An 8,632-nucleotide genomic window follows, 5' to 3' on the forward strand; every position below is an offset into this window, starting at 1 on the left:
TGTTCGCAAGGGATCTGTCCTCGGACCCCAACAGTTTGGCATCTACTTCTCAGAGGTCCAGGCAAAGAGAAAAGGCCTGAGGCCGACCAGGTTTGTAGACTGTAGGTTGGGTGATGCCACTGACTCCCCAACTGATGTTAACATACTGCAAGAGGGTCTCACAGCAACAAATGACTGGTGCCAAAGCCATGGCCTTAAATTAAATGCAAAAAAAATGTATTATCATACCATTCAGCAAAAACACGGCTCTGTGTTTACCACATCAACGGCAACGCCCTAAACACATAATCTGTGGTGAGAGACCTGGCTACACAGGTTGACAACAATCTAACATTCGACCATTATGTAGCGGCAGTGGTCAGAAAAGCCTTTTACTTGGTTCATCACACAAGTAAAGGGATTGCATCCAGAAAAAAGGAAGTTATTACCTTCTCTGTACACCTTCCTCATTATGCCAATAATTGAGTACAACGCCCCATTTGGTATGTACCTCTGCAAACACCTGCACCAACTGGAAAGGCCACAGAAATACCTCACAAAGTAAATCCATGGCCTCCAACACCTGTCCTATGTGGACAGACTCACATCACTTTCACTCTACTCGGTATTGTACAGATTGCTCAGAGGTGATCTGTGTCTCGCCTACAAGGCAATCTTGGACCCTGCCCTACTAGAGATACTCCGTATCTTTAAGTCTAACTCCTCCGCATTACCAACTCAAAAGGCCTAAGTTTAATATGCAACATCAACAAAATATGCTGGAGAGACAGGTTTGTCTCCCAGAGGCTGCCCCATCTCTGGAATAGACTTCCCATACATGTCAAACAGAGTAACTTGCTGACCCCCTTCAAGTGCAACCTTGATGAGTGGATGGGAAACCACAAATTTGTCCAAGGGGTTCCATCTGTGTCCCTCATTGACAGGGGTGACGGGTGCTGACTGCGGCTTTTTTGTGGGGATAAACTCTTGGCTACCTTGTAAAGACCCTAGGGTCATATGCCTTGGAACTTCCTATGATCCTATGAACAAGACATGCATCTGGAGCATTTTTCCCCGGGCCTCCGCTGAAAACAGGCTCTGTGGAACCTAGTCGGACTTTCCCGGTCAACAAATGATAAATAAAATAAATAATAAATAATAATGATGGTGAATAACGAACCTGCAGGAAACTCTCCAGGAATAGATGGTATTCCTGTGGATGTCTGGAAGCTAGGAGGGAAGAAAGTGATACAGATTTGGAAGGTTTTGTTTAACAGTATTTTAAAAGGATATGAAGCTGGGTCTTTACTGTCTTTATGTATTACAGCCACCACATCCTGGAATAAAGCTATGGTGGCTGTAATACCTAAAGACAGTAAAGACTCATCAGACCCAGCTTCTTATAGACCCATTTTAATTTTAAATCATGATTATAGAGAGTGTATGTCTATAATAGTTGAAAGAATGGCAAAGATGTTGCCAAAACTGATAGATAAAGATCAATGTGTTTTTTGTGGGGGGAGGCAAACATCTGACAACATTAATAGAAGAATGATGATCCAAAGGGGAGCAGAATGTAAGAAAATACCGCTGTTGTTGGTGGATCCTGATGCAGAGAAAGCATTCAGAGAGTAAGCTGGGATTTTATAAGTAGGGGAATGGAAGTATCTGCATTCCCTGATACAATAAGATTCATTAGGAGCATACGTGATGGGGTTTCTCTCTGATTAGTAGGGTTCGAACAGAAGAATCAGACAAGGATATACTCATTCCCCTTTGTTATTTGCTTTATATTTAGAGCCACTGGCAAAGAAAATAAGGAACTCAGAAATTCAAGGATATAACTGGTATGGTAATCAAGAAAAGTTGGTTTTAGTTGTAGATATAATTTTGTACTTGATAAAACCAGAAAAGGATATCTCAGTGATGTGGAACATTCTGAGACAGTTTCAAGTCTTTTCAGGATATAAAATGAATCAATATAAAACAAAGACTATAGCTGTAAACTATGTACCCACACATGAATTGGTTCAGCAATACCCATATTTACAGGGACACGATAAAATGACGTTTGGGATTATGGGTTAAAAATGCTTCTGTTACAGCAGCTACAGATATGTGGGAAAAGAACTAACAAGATAATATAAAAACTGAGAAGCTGGAAGCTCTTATTTATCTATATGGATAGCACGATAAAAGCAATGAAAATGTTTTAAGTCCCTTTAGTTTTTTATACAAGTCAGACATATTTTTTATCAACCAGAGAAGTTGTGGAGAATAATTAATAAAGTGACATGGAAGAGGGCAAAGGTCAAGTTGGATGAGTTGATCCTCCCAACAGAAGTTTAGGATTACCTGATATGAATGGATATTTTAGAGGTACACAATTAAGGCTCATACATATAATGGAAGTAGAAAACGTAAGTTAAGTATTTACCATAACAATAGATTCATGTTGTCTTATTTCTGTCTGGTTCAACATGTAGGATGTCTGATCTGGTTGGATTTGACCTTGGCACCTTGTACCAGAGTATTGGATCCAAGAGCTCTGACTCCTTCCCTATCCACTATTCTCCTCTCCTGACTGAATTAACCCAGATTGAGTTTGCTGACTGATTCCAAACAGTCTGAAATAATATAGGAAGGAATGGAGAAAAGGACAGAATTTTGAAAGGAAATCCACTATAGAGGAAAGTAGACCACAAGACAGACAGGGTCCAAACAAGGTCTGTTTGGTTCCTAGGAAAGGAAAAATTACAGTTTGGAAAGGGGAAGGTAATTGAACAAAATGAAAATAAGAAAACACAGCTCTATTGTTAAGGAAAGTACATAACTTACATATTTTTGGGGGTGAATGACTTGAGAATTACCTCTGGACTTTATGAAGAGAGACATGACTAAGCTCTCGGACTGTGTGTCACAGGCAGGTATAAGCACAGCCTTAAGCAGCATTCTTCTCTCTCCAAGGATGATGCCACAATACAAACAAAAAAAAAATGATTGAATTTAACAACTGGTTAAGCTTCAGGTGTCATTCCAAAGGGATCCAGTATCTATAAGGCTGGGAGGAGATGGTCAACAGTCCACATTGCTTTGCCAGAAATGGTCTGTATCAGTCTCCTCCAGGCTTTTGGTTACTGGCAAAGATATTAACCATCACTATTGTGCCTTTTTATGCAGTATCAAAATAACTAACCTCCCAATGAAACAAAATCCTCTCTAGATAAACTCAATACTGCTGCTTAATGTTAGGAGTCTAAACAAGAAACTGCACTCCCTGGAAACACTCTTCACTTTGGAAGATGATGACATCTGTGCAGTCACTGAGACATGGTTCAAGGCCACGGAAAGCACTCCAGCTGTGCAGGGCTACAACGTCTTCCTTACATTCAGAACACAGAGTGTGAAAGCACCAAAGGAGGAAGTGCATCTGTCTTTATTAAGGATAAGTACACCTTGAGACTGATCAAACACTATGACTCTCTCAAGCTGCTCCATGTCCAATTAACCATAGGTAAAATCATCTGCCACATCATAGCATGCTACAGGTCCCTCATCACGAATCAGGAAAAGCATACAGCATACCTGGGCTTACTGCAGTTACTTACACTACAGCCCAATAACTTACTCATGGGTGATTTTAATTATCCTATCATCAACTGTGAAACATACATGGCTACAAACATGCTGGCTCATAGGTTCTTAGACTTTGTCAATGCAAATGCTATGGAACAGCTAGTCAGCATACCCACAAGAGGCTCAAATGTCCTGGACTAACATGGGAGAGCACTGCCCCTCCCCTGGTGATGTCCTGCTAAGATCATACCATAAATCAGTCTCTCACGATGTAATTATACAGCCAGACACCCCATCAAGCTTAAAAACCCTTAATAATTTTTCCAAGACAAATTACCTCCTACTAAGTGATGGTATAAGAAGTTTCAAAGCCCTCTTGAACACAAATAACAGACTCTTATGCAGAGGTATACATCAATGACATGTATAACCACTTAGAAAGTTATACAGAATACCAGGTAGACACCTAGTATACAGGCTATACAGCAAAAGAAAGAAACTGGCTCAAAAGAGGAATAAATCACTCTCAGTCTAAACAAACAAATTAGAGATCATGTAAAGTCCTCAAAAGCTAATTAAAAGCAGAAATAACCTCCCTAGATGCAGATAATCACAAGGTATTCTTTAACTAGATCTGGAATCTAAAGGGGAATACCCAGCTATGCACTGAACTGGTTGTAGATGGCATCACTCATACTGAACTAGAGGTAATAACCAACCAAGCAGCTAACAGATTTGGAGCAAGCTTCACCACCTCATCTCCACCGATCTTCCTCCAAAGTATACCTGCCACCATTCCTCACCCTATTATCTCAACAGGACAGGTCATCTCTGCGCTCTGCAATGCCAAAAACATGACATCACCAAAACCAGACAACATCCCAGGTTGCCTTTTAAACAACTTAAAATGTGATGTAGCAGAACCACTTGTATCCCTGTTTAACAGCAGCCTATAAGCTTGACTACCATCATCTGTAAGGCCATGGAAAGAATCATTATGGACCTTATCAACAAGGACATAGGTAATCTCCAAACTCTGTACCCAACCCAGTCTGGATTTGTTACGAGTAGATCATGTCTGTTAAACCTGGTTGACTTCTTCGAGAAAGTCTCCAAGGTTCTGGATGAGGGAAAGACAATGCATACTGCCTACCTTGACCTAGTCAAGGCATTTGACACAATCTTCCACTCAGGTATCAGAGAAATTGTCCCAATTGGGAATTAACCCCTACGTCATCAGATGGGTAGCCAATTAGCTCACCGACAGGACACATACTGTCAAAGTGGGTGACTTCACCTGTAGCAAAAGACCAGTCACCAGTGCATACCCACAGGGTTCTGTGCTGTGGCCTTTACTGTTCAAAATCTATTTCTCAGAAGTCCAGGTAAATGTGGACGGCCTGTGGCTGACCAAGTTCACTGATGATTGTAAACTGGGAACAATTATTGACGACAATGTCAATATATTGCACAAGGTGTTAATGCAGACAAATGACTGGTGCCAAAGCCAGGGATTGAAGCTAAATGCAAAATAAAAAAAGCATTATTATTCCCATTGGGAAAGCTAACAACCCTGCTAAATACATTACAGACAGCACCCCTGGTAAGTGAAGACCCAGTGGTACATCATCTGGGTACTCCGGTTGATATCATCTAGGTACTCAGGTTGATACCAATCTGAACTTCAATCACCACGTATTCACAGTTGTAAGGAAATCCTTCTAAGTGGCACATCTCATAAGTAGAAACATTGCATCTAGATCTAAGGATGTTATAATTCCATTATAATCAAACCAGTAATTGAACACAATGCTCCCTTTTACATTTATCTCACCAGACACCTGCAACAGCTGGAGAGACCACAGAGGCTTCCCACCAAGAAAATACAAGATACATAAAACAAGTCTTATGTGGCAAGACTGAAAGCCCTGTCACTGTATTACATCTCCTACATGCTGCTAAGGAGTGACCTGTGCCTGGTTTACAAGACAGTCTCTGACTCAGCCCTGACAGAAATGCTACACATTTGTAAATCAACTACACAAGGGTCACTTGCTCCAGAGATCTTCACCTAGCCTTTGACACCAACAAATCATGATGGAGTGATAGATGCATGTCTCAGTGTCTACCGCTTGTCTGGAACAAGCTTCATATTCATGTGAAGTGGGACCCTTCCCTGACCCTCTTCAAATGCAACCCAGATCAATAGATGGGTGACCATAAATTCACTCTTTGGGTAACACCCATGTCCCTCATGGACAGAGGCAGTCGGTATTAGTTAGCATAGACTCATACCTCTGAGAACTTTGCTCACCTAACTACTGATAATTGGGGCAATTCAGGATATATATGTCTAGGCTTATAAGGGCTCCTGGGCCATTAGCCTAGTAACCTCCTATGAGCCTATGATGTTGTCTACTTTCACCTGATTCATCATGTGGGACAGATTCCCAAGCTACCGAAAAGAAACCTGGGTGGACCCAAGAAAGGACATTCCTGAGTTTGGCACAGCCAAAGGAAGTGTGAGTCCTAGACTGCACATGTAGTTTATAATGAGACACAAATGTATGAGTTGTAGACCAGGTTCCTGCAGCACATGCATCACTGACAGGTACTCTTTTTACAAATGCAATAGAAGTTGCCATTGTTCTGGTAGAGTGAGCCTTAGGTTTAGAAAGAAAGGACAGTCCTTTTGACTTACAAACAAAGGAAATTCCATCTGCTAGTCATTTGGAAAGTGTAACTCTAAATATGCTTTGTCAAAGAAAAGGATAAGACAATTGGTCAAACTTTTGGAAGCCCTTAATATGGTATAGAAAAAACCTGAGTCGCCTGTGGATGTCTAAGGTATGTCGGATATATTTTCCGTTGTTAGCAAAGTTTGAAAAGAACACTGGCAAATCAATTAGTTGGTTCAGGTTAGATTTTGAAATAAAGAATTGCAGTTTGCATGAAAGTGCTTGTAATTCTGACACACGTTTTGCTGATGTAATGACTATCAAAACTATAGTTTTCCCAAGAAAGTTATTTCATATTTGATAAAGCTGCGAGTTCAAAAAGTTTTGGGGTCAAAGACTGAAGTAAAATCGTAACATAACAAGGAGGAAATGAAACATGAACTTCAAATCAAAAATGTTTCTCTAAGAAAGGCCTTGTCACCTTAAGAGAAACAGTAGAGGAATCATTATGTCCTACGTGAAATTTGAATTTGTATCCTCTAGACTTTAACATACAGTAGCAAGAGCCTCCCATAAAATGTTCAGAAAGGAATTCCAGAATTGCTGGTAAAGGGGCTAAAAATGGGTCTAGTTCCTTTGAAAATACCCATACAGAAAAATGTTTCCATTTACTTTTGTAAGTCTTTTTCGTTGAATCCTTCTGAGATGAAGAGATTATATGAACTACCAGACCAGAATGCTGGCATCTCTGGCAATCGATAAAATTGGAGAAATCGTGCAGTTAGTTTTAGGGGCTGCAGATCTAGTAGAGACATCCTGGAAGGGTGACTGAGGAGATAGAGGGTGGGATCCAGAAACCATGGTGGGTGCAGAAGATGACGCCAAAGAAAGGGGAACCATACCTGCCAAGGCCAAAAGGTGGCAAGAAGATTACTATGGCCTTGCACTCCATGGCTTTCTGAATGAACTTGGTGATAAGGGGAGCTACTGAAAGGAGGAAAGGAGACCTGGGAGCCAAAAACTGACTCGATCATCCCTTGATGACTGTTCCTGTGAAGGGATGAGGATGAAATAACTGCTCCATTTGTTGCTGAAGCATGAAGCAAAGGTCACAGCAAGGTTGGCCTCAGCGGCTGAAAATCTCCATTGCCACTGTTTGTTTGAGACAGCACTTGTGAGGCAGTAGTATAGTTGCTCTGAACTTGTCTGCTAGTATACTGGACATTCTAAGAATGTGTGTTGCTACTACAAAGTGGTTTGAAGACATTGCCCACTGCTAAACTCATATGGCTTCCAAGCAAAGAAGTGACAAATGTGTTCCGCCTTCTTTGTTGATGTACCAGACTAATGACATGTTGTCCAAGTGCATTGCAATCATATCCTTGGATAAACAGTCCTGAAAAGCCTGAAACATTAGGAGAACAGCCTTCAGCTCCAAGATGTTGATGTGAAGTTTGGCCTCTATTGATGACCACATCCCTTGAACTGTCTTCCCTTCATAATGCCCCTGCAACCCTGAATGGGAGGCATCCATGGTGACTGTGGCTTTGGGAGTAGGACGACGAAATGGTCTTCCCTGAACAAATGTCTGGGACATAGTTCACCACTGTATATGATCTCTACATATCTGTGTTAGATTAATTCTGTTGTGAAGAGAATGTAATTTCTAGGACCACTGTACTGCTAATGTCTGTAGAATTCTCATGTGACTTCTGGCCAAAGGAACCATACTAATGGAAGTGGTCATCAGTCTTAAGACTTAGACAGCCTTGTTTGTGGTCAAGACTGTAGCAACACTTTGAAAGGCTAAGGACTTTAATGAGCTGACTCTTGCAAGGGGAAGTTTTCCAATTTGTTAGACAGTGTCTATTTGGCAACCTACAAATTCTATGCTCAGAGAGGGATGAAGTTTGCTTTTGTTACATCTGATAGATATTCCCAAATGGACTGCCAGAGACAGAAGGACTGACTTGATCCTTGAAGGTAGCAATTAGAAGCCAATCGTCTAACTATGGAGAGATGAAGATCCCTTGTAGCTGGAAATAAACAGATACAACTGCCATTATCTTACTCAACAACGGGGGGGGGGGGCAGATTTGGGGGAGTGTGGTGGCATTGAATGGCAGCACCCTGAACTGAAGTGATTGGTTCCCAGGTGGAAATGGAGATACCTCCTGGATTCCCTCTGGATCGCGATATGATAGTAGGCATTCTGGAGATCGATACAGCATAACCAATCTTCCTTCCTTACAAAAAGTAGAATGGACTGCACTGTGACCATCCAGAATTTTGTCTGTCTGACATATTTATTTAGATTGCTGAAATTCAGTAATGATCTGAGGAGTCCCCTGCCTTTTTTGGAACTAAAAAGAACCTGGAAAAGACTCCATATCCTGTTG

General features: G+C 41.2%; 1 protein-coding gene across 1 annotated transcript in view; it reads right to left on the minus strand.

Moving 5' to 3' along the window:
• ARHGAP26 (Rho GTPase activating protein 26) overlaps positions 1–8,632 on the minus strand; it is a 3,815,868-nt gene that overhangs the window by 1,003,764 nt on the left and 2,803,472 nt on the right. The window lies entirely within an intron of this gene.

This window comes from Protopterus annectens, chromosome 4.part0 (assembly GCF_019279795.1).
Source record: "Protopterus annectens isolate FY-2018-M chromosome 4.part0, PAN1.0, whole genome shotgun sequence".
NCBI lineage: Eukaryota > Metazoa > Chordata > Ceratodontiformes > Protopteridae > Protopterus > Protopterus annectens.